Here is a 9,289-nt window from a genome sequence, read left to right as displayed (position 1 = left end):
AGCTTTCCTTACCGACCTTCAGTGATAACGTCAGAGCCGCCACCGGTGATAAAGATGCCCGGAGCGGGCGCCGATCGAACGTTATTGATCGCAGGAACAAATGGCAAAAACACTAAGAGAGCCGCGTAGTGCGCTACGCGGTGCTGCAAGCTGGTGGCTAGATTCCGAACACGAACTTTGCAACCACCGTTCGTCGCCCGACACAAAGGAGGCACCGGACGACGTCCCACAAAAAATTGCAGGATCTTCGGGGAAAATCGTAAATGATCGAAAACAGCGATATAATTAGTGGAAGAGGGGAGGGGAGTGTCAGCCCTTATAGAGTTCTTCGAGGCACCTGCCGGCAGGAGCCGCCATCGATCACGGCTGCGGTAAATCCTGGTCGGGTGCTGGACGTCGCATAACTTCCTGTCGCAGGCGGTCTTGTAGCATGATCGGGACGCGTGTACCGAGCGAGGCGGGCAGCGTCTGCGTGCGTATCGTGACGAGGAGCGTTCGAGGCGGCTGGCAAGCCAGCGCCAGCGCCAGCGGCGCGGCACGTCCATCATCCCCGCAGCTACGCCGTAAGGTGGCAACGTTGCTCTCGCGAGAGTGGTTTAGAGTTAGGCGCAAGGGGCAATGCTACTGCTTGGCTTGCTCGACTAGCCTTTGGCAGCTGGAGGGGAGGCTTGCCAGCGGTTAGTAGCGGAGCGTCGATGGTGGGGGATGAGACGCTACAGAGGAACGGAGGGGAAATTGTCGGATGGCGGGGATCGCGGCTGCGATGGTGGGGATGCCGAGGCGTTGGTGGGAGCGAGACCGTGCTAGGATAGAGTAGGAGAGGAGTAGGAGGTGGAGAGGGAGCGAGAGGCCGCCGAAAGCGCATAGCGGCCCATAATTCGGTGCGCCGCCCCGCAATCAGGTTCGTGCTCGATGTTTCTAACCGCCTCGCTCGTCGCAGCCGGGAGAGAGAGACGGTAGTGCACGTTTTTACGTTTGCCTGTCAGGCTCACCGTCGACCGAGCGCTCTGTTGTACGGTCCCGGGTGTCGGAACCACGGTATACTGCGACCTCCTTTGTCGTGTCTCGATCTCCTCGCTGCGTCGCGCACCGCACCAAAGTCGCCGCATCGAATTGGATCGAACCGCGTCCTCGTCTCGACTCGTCTCGTCGCGTCGCGTCGCGCCGTCGTGCCCGTTGTTTATCTCCGGCAGCTGGCTGACGAGCACACATCGCGCGGAAACCGGAAGCCCGATCGGTGGTGGCATCCAGGACACACGAGCGTGAGGGGAGCACGCCGAGAAACGGAGAAAAAGTTCGCTGCCAGAAGGGTGAACGCGCGGCGCGGGTCTTCTTGCCCTGCCTCGCCTCGCCTCGCCTAGCCTCGCGGATCCGCACCGATCCGCGCGCGTCTACGCCTGCCTGCCTGTCTGCCTGTCTGCCAGCCAACCATTCAGTCAGTCGGTCGATCATTCAGAGTCAGTGCCGGTTCGCTACGCAACAACTACGGACGTTCTCTGTTTACCAGCCGCTGCCAGTTCTCCTCAATGGTAGAATTTCGTGTTGCGACCGTAAGTGACGGGGAGAAGCGAAACGACCACCGATGATACCACCGTCGTCCACCCGTTGGTGATACTGTGACCATCGGGGCCAAGGGGAAATATCCATCCGTTCATGGCGCGGCAGCCAAGGGGAATGTGCCGCCGCGCGGACTCGGCCCAGTGATTTGAAATATAATTCGTGAATCTTGCGTTGAATCGGTCGTTGCCCGATTATTTTGATCAGTCCACGACGCTCTGATTTTGGTGATTGTGTGCTGGTTCCCGGTAAATCGTCGACCGCCGATCTCATCATCGGTCCCGCAGCCTCATCGTCGTCCTGCTCCGCCACACGTCTGTCACGTAAATATACACAACAAACACACACACACACACATATACACACGAACGCATCACACGTTCCGGCATCCACGTAAAACTGCATACCCGAAAATCGACGCCGACCAACCGCCTCCTCTCTTCCCTCTGTCGCACGTGCGTGCACGTGCACCACCGGGAGAGCGCGTAACCGCGCCGTTACACGGCTCTGATTATTAACGAGTTACTACCGCGATACTAATTAAGTTTAATCGCAAGGCCGCCGTTCGTTAAAGTTAATTGCACGATCGACCGCGGCCCACGTAGTTAACTACGCCGTCGTGCCCGTTCACGGCTCTGTGCGTTAACTTTTATAGAAATTACGCACCGACGCGCCGCGCCGCGTCGAGCCCCGCCGCACCGCCGCCGGTTCCCGATCCTCGGACAAATCGACGATCATCGCCCCGTTTCGCGGTTACTTTCGCCAAAAATCACCGCTCCGAAGCAAGCGCAATCGTTGCGCAATTTGCGCACCAGAAGTTATCGCGCGATCGTAGTTTGTCGAAAAACAGCATTCTCGCGCTTCGAACGATCATCTCGTACGGAACAAAAGATTTTGGGGGATCGAGTGCGAGATCCAGCATACGCGGCTCGTTTCGCGCTTCGGCGTGTTACGTTGTTGCATCGCAATCGATTCGCTAAATCTTCTCATGCATTGCTCGCTCGGTTTTTCAACAAATACGCGGAATCCGCGGACCGCTCGTAATCGTCTCTGCTTCGCGGTTTAGCTGATTTATGATTCACTACGCACTCCATTCTAAGTGACCGTCATGATTACAACCAGTATTCAAACGTAGAAAACAGTCTCAAGAATGATACGACATCTGTGTCGCACGTTGTCTCTGTGTCCGCGTAAACAGAAACACATTCGACCCGATCCGGAGCACAGAACGGGTGGCCCCCGATGCTTTCGACAATTGTACGTTGTTCAGGATCGCGTTCTGGAACGAACGAATAATTGAAGACTCCGATGCAAAAGTCACGTCCCGGGTTTGCGTGGCGAAATAACGTAGAACTTCAACTAGCAGATGCGGATTTATTTACACTGCTCGAGATCGAATGCTTTCGTCGATTGTACATGTATTGATTGCAGCGAGATCTATTTAAGCAACAAGATTCTTATTTTTTGGGGGGGAATTTTTTATTTCTTTTTTTTTTTAAAGCAATTCAAAACAGTAAACACTTTATCTGCTAGATGCCTATTAATGGATTTTCAATTATCGTGCTACGCCAAGAGAAATCTAAACAATCCTTTTCTGTATAATATTCACAAATAATATTATTAGTTATTATATAATAATATTATTAGTTAATATATAATAATATTATTAATATATAATAATATTATTAGTTAGTATATATTATAATATTATTACTTGTTGATTCACGAGCAAAATAGTTATCGCCACCGAACAATTTATTAAGCAGTTTCTACCTGTGAATTGTAGACATTTCAAAATCACAAAACGGTCACGTTGAGTGCCGCGTCGGATACAAATGCGTGACACTAATTTTTCACTTGATTCCGAAATTCATTTTTATGTGTTCGATGAAATATTCCTAGGATTTTTAGTATGCGAGAAAGTTAAAATTATAGCTACCATGGTCTATTTTAACTGCCCCGTTTCGGTTTCGTGAACACTAGATTTACGGAACCCGTCACACTGACGGGTCACTAATTTATCTAGTTAGTTATCTATTAACTATCAGTTATCTATTCAATTTATATGTTACTTACCGCAAATCTCACAATAACACCTGTTAAAAATCAGAATAAATGTCTTATTGTTACTTTGATAAACTAATATAAAACAGTTGTTTTTTCGTGCTCCGTGAATCTAGTGTTAATTACGAATTTTTAAACCTAAATGTGTATCGGCTCGGTTCTCGCAGCGAGGACTCCGACGATGCCCACAATCGCGTCCATGATTTCGATCGAAAAGAGCAACGGAAGGGTCTCGCACACATCTAACCGAGCCCGGCAGTCGCGACATGATACGATTCATGTTTCTTCTCGTGGTTTACGATGGCCTTAGATTTCTTTCGCGCCGAGCCGTTGCTTCACGGACACGTACCATTGTATCAACTCGCGCAGGCTAGATCCAAGAATATACCACGTCTATTGACTCGCGCGACTCGCTCGAACGATCCAATCCCGGCACGGCGACTGCGTTTTTGTCGGCCGAAATCGAAGCGTTTCCCAGGGCTGCTCCGTATTATCGCCGATTCCTTCCCAATTATCTCGGCCGTGATTAGACGCCGGCGACCGGATGCTACTTACCCGAGCAGCTCGTGTTAATCGATGCTCACCGATTAATCGAGCACAGCTCGAAAAAGAAGCATGGTAATTGAGACGGATCCCGTGTACACGTATCCGTCTCCTTCTCGCCGCAGTTAATTTCTTCCAACACGAAGAGACCGATCTCATGGTCACGATTCATTAATTTATCAGGCAATTCATGGCTCGGTTCTATGAAAACATTGCTTTACCGGGAATTCTTGAAACGGCTCGAAAATGTCCTCCATTAATCTGCGCTACGCCGAGACACGCTCAATGAAATCTCGCTTTCAGCGATTAGTTACGTCCGTTTCGGCGGTTTACAACGCCGGCTTGTTTGCAGAACGCCGCGTTTTTCGTAATTAACTTCCGCGTGGCGCAGGTTACGCTACGTACGTCAACAACTAATTCAATTTTCTTCTAACGAGCCAACGATAATACGCGCGTATCACAAGCGGGATATTACAATTTTCTCTCGGACGAGGTTTTCCAATTCTTCTGCAATTCTCTTTAAACGATTATTTGTGCACACAGCGTTTTCACATCAGTTTCGTTGCATTCGCAGGATTACCGTCTTCTCGTAGACGCTTCTTTCCTTCTCGAAAATATCACTCAACCCTTTCACATTCCATCGCTGTTATTAATGTTAATATTAACACAACGTTCACGCGAATTGACTAGGTTTCATTTTTGTTGTAGTAAGTTCAGACCAATAAATTTTACCAGGAAGATTTTAACTTTCCGGATTCAGTATTGTTGATCAAATTGCTTAGATCTTGAGGAAATTTTTCGAATCGATTTTCGATACTTTGGCTGCCAACATCGCCGGTCTGTGGGTGGTGGAATTAGCCAAGTAATTCTTTCACCTCAATTTTACTTGTAAACAAGTATAAAGAAATATTTCGAAAGAAAGTTTTACTCTCTTGTATCTTAATAATTCTTTATTCTGTATCTAATAGGCTTTCGAATTGCACGTTATACTTAAAAAAAATTCAAAGTAACCCTAACATTTGTCTAAACACATTTTTATGCAACATGAATAAAAGTGAAGGTGGAAGAATTAACCCTTTGCGCTCGAGTGGTGACTCCGAGGCACCGCTGAAATTGTTATAAATTGTTATAATTGTTATAAAGCGTTCCAAGATCATTTTTATACGAAGAAAGTTCCGATTGAAAAAGTTGTTGGAAGCATAACTGTTGCACGAGTCACCGGAAGACTCAATTTCGTACGCATAAAATGCACTTTGTCGGATCAAATGGAAATACTGTGAGTCCGAGAAATTATTTTAGATTTACAGTTAAAGTAGCTTCGAGTGCAAAGGGTTAAATGATTGTACATAGTCTCATAAAAATAAGCGCATATTTATTTATCAGATTTTCAACGATTTCAATCATAACGCATGTCCAAGGAAACGAGTCTGTTGAATAAATTCCCTCTGATGTACCTTGAAAATCTCTTCAACGATCGTTAATTCAAAAATTCGATACACGTCATTGTGACGCATTCCGTGTACCCAGCGTTAATCAGTGACGCGTGATTCGATGTAAGACGCGGTTACGTTTAATCAGGAAAAATCGTCCGCACGGTTGGTCTCGCCGCCGAATTCGATCTCCCTTCGACTTTATGCTAATGCCGGGCCGACTGTATGCACATGTCACTCCGGATCGTAGACGGAATTTGTTAAAGTTCGTAGGCCGTTGCGACACGCACGCACGCACGCACGGACGTATCCTCATTGCGTGCGACGCGTGTGATCAATAAATCGGGTTGTGCAGCACGCACACACGGGACCGCCGGCTGCGTGTGTACACGCACGTTGGTGCCACGCACACTGTTCAATTCCGCCTAAAACTCAGCCCGTACCCCCGAGGACCGTTTCTTTTTCGATCTGACTCTCCGCGGCAACGTGGTAAAACCGAATAGAGGGACCCGCAGGTCAGAACGTTCACGGTGCATAAAATTTCCCTGGCCGACCGGCATTCGTTCGCCTAACCGATTATTCAGGGCGCCTGTATGGGCGCCTGCAGCAACGAACAATTCCTTGTCTAGCCACAGAATTCTCAAAAGATCCGCGGCAAATCGTGTAAGCGAGATGCAGTCGATCCTGTGCGTCGAAAGATTTCTATGCCGCTTTGGAAAGTCTCACGACGAACATCTTCGGGAAAAAGGAAAGCTCTGCTGTGCATAGAGATTCGGTATTAGAGATAGAAGAATCTTCTTTCCAGCGTTGTACAAAATCGAAATTTCGTTGGCGACTGTGATTCTTTATTTTAATCGTTCCAAAATTCCACGACTCTTCGTGCCGCTCTCCTATCATCCCACAGACTTTCCGTTCCGTTTTTGATAAACTCGATACGAAACTTCCTGGACGCGAGAGAGCACGATGTCGGACACGTAACAAATGTACGCACGTGCATTATCTCGCGAAGTAATACATGCTAGCGGTTCGTGCATATTTGTTTGCACGTCTAGACAATTCGCGCACGAAAGAAAAAAGTTCGGGAGAAATGAGACGCGAGAATTGTATGATCTAAGAGTCTCTCTGAAAAATCATATTGCATTTGCTGCTCGACGTGTAAGAAGAATTGTGTGCTTGTGCGGAACGCGTGCACGAACTTTTAATTAAGTTTTACCGTGCTCGTTAATCTTCCAGTTGTTTCTCAATGAAATTTTGACACAGTGAAAAAAAGAAGCACGTACCGTATATTGTAACAGATACTGTCTGTAAAAACTGTCTCTGTTTCGTCGCTAAATTGGAATTCATAGTGCATCATTCTTTTAACCGTAGGACCAATGAACCAGTCAAAAAAACTGGTCTTTCATTTTTCCTTTACAATTTTTCATATTACAAGAATGTTTCTATGAACAATTTTTGCACGAACTTTTCTATTCGAGCGTGCAATACAATTAAACTGCGATTTTTTAAAATAAAGTTGTCTGCATTAACGCTAAATCTACCAAGCAGAGAGTAATATTAACTGGCATGTACTGCTTCACAAAAGTGAGAAGACCGAATTTATTTGGAATTTGTAAAATTTTTATTATAAAACTTGCTCCAATAATATGACTTATTCAAGCGTTTTCCACGAAAGAATCTCAGAACTTTGCAGAATTGCAAAATAAGAAAGCGGTCACTTTGACCGCGGTAGGTTTAGTGTTAATTGCAAGTTCATTCTTTCTTTAGTCATTCGGATAGATTAAAAAGAATACACAGAGATTTGAACGTACTTGTGATCCGTCTTCTATTTTAAATTACAACGATTCAATTATGTCATGAATGCATCAAATTCGTAGGCTAATTGTAAGAGAAATCGTGTTATGATTAAGTAAACCTAATCTCGTCGTTCTAGTGTCAAATTATTGTCCGGAGTCGTAACTTTCTTCAGCATTTATCTCCGAGATGAAATACTGTACGCTGGAAGCCGCTTTCTAAACAGATGAAACAATTTTCTGGTTTATCGAGCCGCAAGATTGGAGCGGCCACGAATAATTGATTTAATTTATGCACGTTAAAAACCGGGAATACTTTCGTCAGCTTCTATTAACCCTTTCGGTGCCAACTAAAACGAAAAAGTATATTGAAACAAGTATCTAAAGACATTATCTGTGTTTGGCTTTATATTAATATTCGTACTGTACGAACGTTATTCGAATTATGTTACCTGTGTTCATGTTACATTTATATTACTTATATTTATATTATTATTATTAATTAATATTCCTATACTATATGAACGTTACTCGAATTATATTACATGTGCTCATGTTATATTTATATTACAAATTGTACATGATGGATCAAATTTATTTCAATTGCTTGCTCGGCAAATTTTACCGAATAATATATCTCTCGCGGTAGCTCGAGCTGCCAAAATTATTGAAAAAGCCGGTCGCAACTATTCCGGCTAAGTGCCCCGGGTGTAAGTGTATTGACAGAAGATAAACCAGTTTCACGGGTCCGCCATGTTCTCGAAATCCGACGATTCGGCCGGATGATTAACGCGAGTCCCTGGCTAGGAACGAAAATCCCTCTTTCCACATGGCGGCCTATGGTTATTTGATCGATACGAGACCCCCTCCTCCCTCTTCCCCCCCGTCTCCACGCTTTTCACCGTGAGCGACCCTTTTATTAATGACTGACTCACACGCATCTCGATAAGCTGATAGTCACGAGCGTTCGGGAACGGTCGCATGGCCGCGTTTACGCACGCACGGCCCTCCTATCTTTCCAGCCGATTTATTAGATCACTGCGAAACTTCTGTCAGCTCCGAGCAACGAACCGCAACGATTGCTGCGGAGTATTTTCGGGAATGTTCTCGCGAAAAGAATCGTCGCACTGTCTTTTCCGCCAGAAAAGGCCGAATACACAATTTTGCGTAACGTTGTGTAACAATCGACGAATCTACAAATTTTTAAATACCGTGCACGATTGGCGAGATACAGACTGTCAAATAATCTTAACGAATTCTCGTGTGCTTTTAATAATACTTTATCGTAAGATCTTTAATATGACAAGCTTACAGCGATCGCGCTGCTTAAATTTTGTGTCGGAAATTCCCAGGACATTCGAACGCTACGGACAACTGACGCTGCATTTACAGACTCGTCGAAGCAGCGCGCTGCTCGACTTCACTGACGCACGTACATCGCATCGCTGCTTCTTTTTTTATTATGTAAATAATACAATTAACACATTCTGCATTTCATTGTTATCTTCTCAATAACTTTTTATTGAGCGAGACTTCAAATATTTATAAGCTAATAGTACGCATATTAACACAAGTGCTGTCCCGCTGTTCGGTATTTTTTCATCGTGTTTTTTCGACCACCCCTTGGACTCGAAGAGTTAAACAAACCATTGCAGAACATTTTACTATTATAATATATTATTATATAATAATGATATAATATATTGTAATATATAATCATATATAATATAATATATTATATTGTAATATAATCGTATAATATATAATAATGTAATATAATCATATAATATATTATATTGTAACATAATCATATATAATATATTATATTATAATATAATCCCATAATATATAATAATGTAATATAATCATATAATATATAATAGTATAACATATTATAACATAATA

General features: G+C 44.7%; 1 protein-coding gene across 14 annotated transcripts in view; it reads left to right on the top strand.

Annotated features, from left to right (window-relative positions):
- Positions 1 to 801: 801 nt before the first annotated feature.
- LOC117225169 (protein abrupt) overlaps positions 802 to 9,289 on the top strand; it is a 129,311-nt gene continuing 120,823 nt past the window's right edge. For 2 of the 14 annotated variants that reach the window (XR_013033212.1, XM_033478594.2), the window contains exon 1: positions 917 to 1,880. The gene's annotated coding sequence lies outside the window, so the exon portion shown is untranslated. The other 12 variants (XM_033478601.2, XM_033478578.2, XM_076521265.1 and 9 more) reach the window with 11 other exon arrangements.

This window comes from Megalopta genalis, chromosome 4 (genome assembly GCF_051020955.1).
Source record: "Megalopta genalis isolate 19385.01 chromosome 4, iyMegGena1_principal, whole genome shotgun sequence".
Lineage (NCBI taxonomy): Eukaryota > Metazoa > Arthropoda > Insecta > Hymenoptera > Halictidae > Megalopta > Megalopta genalis.
The sequence above is the reverse complement of the archived record's forward strand: the minus strand, read 5'-3'. Positions and strand labels throughout refer to the sequence as shown.